The sequence below is a fragment of the Leptidea sinapis genome, chromosome 27 (genome assembly GCF_905404315.1).
Source record: "Leptidea sinapis chromosome 27, ilLepSina1.1, whole genome shotgun sequence".
NCBI lineage: Eukaryota > Metazoa > Arthropoda > Insecta > Lepidoptera > Pieridae > Leptidea > Leptidea sinapis.
The window spans coordinates 1,180,352-1,184,723 of NC_066291.1; the positions used below are offsets into that span (position 1 = coordinate 1,180,352).

General features: G+C 35.0%; 1 non-coding gene across 1 annotated transcript; it reads left to right on the forward strand.

Moving 5' to 3' along the window:
* Positions 1-2,279: 2,279 nt before the first annotated feature.
* Trnal-uaa (transfer RNA leucine (anticodon UAA)) lies at positions 2,280-2,353 on the forward strand. The gene has a single exon. It is a non-coding gene; the product is annotated as a tRNA-Leu (tRNA).
* Positions 2,354-4,372: the final 2,019 nt, after the last annotated feature.

Genomic DNA, 4,372 nt, shown 5'->3' on the forward strand with positions numbered 1-4,372 from the left:
ATTTTGCTAATTGTGTTCGTAGCCATTTGTGAAATTCTAATAATTATATTAATTTAGGGCCATAGTTTAACAAATATTTTTAGTAGATGACCCATGGACACAATTACTTGTGAAACAATTATGTCGTATACCGGAAGACGTTGTAGGCCGCCCACAAGATGATGATCTGGTCAAGATCGCCGGAACAGGTTGTATTAGGGAAGCGCAGCACCGATCGTGGAGATCTTTGGAGAAGGCCGTTCTCCAGCAGTGGACGTCTTCAGGCTGAAATGTTGGTGATGATGATAATTATGTCACGGACGAGCAAGGAGTTCGTTTGAAGGTAAGTTATATCTTTCATTAATAATACGCTTATCGTGTTGCAATTTACACTTAAGTATCGAGAACATTCAAAGTGGTTTGTTGCCGCCCCTTTGTATTTTATTAATAATCTACACACGATATAACCTGATCTATAGATACAGCGTTCGAATTACGGTAGGTGCAAACATTTGTGTATTATCAGTTTTTTGATTGTTTATGTATGATGTACACTTAGTCTGGACAAAAATAAACTGTTACAATTAAAAATAAATAAAATATTGCATTTGAGTTTGGAATCTGTGATTTTTAAATGATTGCTCATTGAGTTTTCTCATTTTGGCGCCATTTAATTGCACAATATTTAGCGATATTAAAATGTAGTGGGTTGATAATGAGAACCGAATCGCTGTGATTGCATTACACAAAGTAAGTATGGAGCCAAATGCAATTTTTAAAACTCTCCATATGCTTAGTATTAGTTAAATGTTTTTGTACCGGGCTATTAATAGGTACAATGAGACCTCCTCTGTTTGTGACAGACAAAGATCTGGCCGTCCACGTAGTGTTCGTACGAAAAAGGTGGTAAAAGCAGTAAGGGAAAGAATTCGAAGAAATCCTGTTCGAAAGCAAAAGATTTTATCTTATTAAGATGACCTAGGACTTGCAGCCTATAAGAGAAGTACTGGTCATTTCTTAACTGATAATTTAAAAAACAATAGGGTGCTAGAATCGAAACAACTACTAAAGAGGTACGCAAAGGTAGGTCACAGAAAAAAATTGTTTACGGATGAGAAAAAATTTACAATTAAGCAACATTTTATATACGTTATAGTGTTAGTGTTATAAATAAATAAAAATAATTGTTGTACTTGGGTCTGTTTGTCGAAATATAGGTAACTCCTTGATCGGCTCCACATACTTTTGTATATAGGTACTTTTATTTGCTTTTTAATTAGAATAAGTACTTTTTGTGAAACAATAAATAAATTTTAATAAACAAATTGACCGTATTTATGCTCAAAGCTTCCCAATTATTCGACAGGGTGCACCGTAGGCACTATCCGACTTCAGTGATGGTTTGGTGGGGTATTAGCTATGAAGGAGTGACTGGGTCATACCTTTGTGAAAAAGGTATCAAAACATCGGCACAAGTATATCAAGATACCATTCTTGAGAAGGTAGTGAAGAACCTTAACAACACCATGTTCAGTAACCAAGAATGGTCCTTCCAGCAAGACTCGGCGCCGGGTCATAAAGATCGGTCTACGCAGTCTTGGTTGGAAACAAACGTTTCGCACTTCATCAGAGCTGAAGACTGGCCGTCGTCTAGTCCCGATCTAAATCCTGCTGGATTATGATTTATGGTCAGTTTGTAAGAGTACGGTTTGCAAGTACGAGCAAGGCGAGGAAGGTCGCCCATGCGATGGACTGACTAATTAAGTCTGCTGTGTGCGGTCCATTGAACGAGTGTACCAGACTGCCAACTAGCAGGGAAAAGTGGCGAATGCTCGTGGGGGGCACATCTGCTCCAAAACACTTCGTGATGAACACGACCGCTCTGCTAAGAGTGTAACGAAGAAGAAGAAGATTTGGAATATTAAACCATTAACTAACGTACACATTGACAAGTCAAAATTGGTCATGGATAATCAGGCTCAGGTCGTCTGTACGTTAGTGTATCTTAAATCTATGAGCTAGGCTGAACCGATGGCCAAAATGGGAAGTGTACATTCTCGGTGCCTCCGGCCCCTTATGTATATAAGTAAAAGTACCTTTAAAACTGAAACAAAATCTTTTGAATGATGCGGGACTCGCACCCGCGACTCTCGCGTTCCTTGCGAGCGCTCTTTCTAACTGAACCAACCGTTCGAGTGACGTATTGTTGATAAAATCTTGTATGCTTTGTTCAACTCTCAGGTTGCGGCTTCAACAGGATCTACTTTACAGTTGATAACTTTATTAACAATACGTCACTCGAATGGTTGGCTCAGTTGGAAAGAGCGCTCGCACTAAAAGCGAGAGGTCGCGGGTTCGAATCCCGCATCGTTCATAATATTTTGTTTTCAGTTTTATTTTCGTAATTAATCCCAGAACTGAGGGTTAGCACTTTAAAAGCATAACAAATTGATAAACTTACCTTTATTAGAAAAAAATTGTTGTGTAAGTGAAAAATATTGAGACCTTTCAAAACTCTGACTAAAATTCAATACATTTTCTTTCTTTTCCTACTATTTTTAATACGGTCAATTTTATGATGTGTTATGAACAATGACGTATAAATAAAAACTTTCTTTACTTCATTTATTACATTCTATCACACAATATAGAAGTTGAACATTATATCAACTATTATAATGCAAAAACAGTATGAACTCCAATGAATAAACATTAATTTGAATAAAATTAAAATTAATAAAAAAATGGCTTCATTATTACTATTACATACCAATGTTATTTTATTATTTAACCAACACGTAATTATGAAGACTACAATATATAAAAAGGGACCAGGTAAACATATTATTACCAGGCACATTCGAAATTTCAATTATCATATAAATGGTTCCGGATGGCCGAGTCCCTTTTAGCTAAATTACAAAACGTCACCGTTGTTACCTTAGTCGGGAAAATGTTGGATAAATGCTTGTGTAAATTTGATTAAGAACACCTAAACGGATGGTTTGAAGTTTGTCTTATTTGTACTTATACTTTATAGTAAGGTACCTATACCTCAACTTTAAATTTTCTGTAATTAATGGTAAGACTTTAGATTATTTATACTTCTAGACAGACATTTGCGAAAATGTTCCATTAGTTTGTTGTTGCATGTTCCGTTAGTTTAATATGAACGGCATAGATCATTTATACATCTAGATAGACTGTGATAGGTGTAAAAACTCTAAAAAAATTGAGGTTAACAGTTCATCACTATTTTAGCATTGCACGCACACTAACACATAGTGATATACAAATCGCGAGTAGAAGACCAGCTTGTCACGAACACTAAAGTTAATAAACCTGGCCTGTTTTCATCGGTTGTACTAGGCAAGAGACCTAGACTTTAGATTAATTAAAAGAACATCTTTATTAATGGGAGGTTTATTTTAAAAGGTAGTCGGCTTCTGCCGTAAAGCAGTAATGTGCAAGCATTACTGTGTTAAGGTTTGATGGACGCCGTATTTAATGAAATTACTTGGCTAATGAGACTTAACATCTTACGATGTCGGAATACAGAATGTCGGATTCAATCCTGAATGGCACTGCATTGTAATTTGTAAATGGTACGGCAAATATCAAACAATCAATTTGTGTCGATTCCAAGTCTATACAACCTCATTTATTTGTTGTTTGAATTGAATTATAGAGATCAAGTGGATTACATTGTTATTATGAAAATTATTAAAGCTTAACATGTGTATGCCTAACTGAAGTTCTCCTTTTATTACGATACAAAACTTTGAGTTTGCTAGCTCCTGTCTGTCAAACAATTCTGTTATGAAATTGGCTTAAGGAAGGCAAATGGTAAAGGTATAAATGGCATTTATTTTCCCAAAATTGTTTCCTTTAGAATCCTTTTTGATGTCATCTAATATACTAGATACCTGCCATTATATCTTATTTTATCTGATTTTGATGATTAATTTTTTATCATAAATATGATAAATAGATAAGTAAAGCATAAAGCTGAAACACACTGTATGAGGTAGGTATAACACATCGTTTTGGAATCCATACATAGAGTAAATAGTCAAGATGCTAATTTCAAGGAAATTTACATCTTGACTGTTGCTTCTCAATATATTCTTGATAATGTAATGTATGTTCATAGGCACATAAGTGAATTTGCCAGAAACTGTCATAGCCATAATGTTAACACCAGGAACAGACATAAACTGATGAGTCGAGTTAGTCTTTTATGGGGCGATGTATATGCTTTTACAACAAGATCCCAGAAAATGTTCAAAACAAAAGTAGTACGGTATTCAATATAAGTAATTATTAAAAAACGTTTGTGTGGTAAAGGTTACTATAACATAAATGACTTTCTTAATGATACCAAACATTGGGA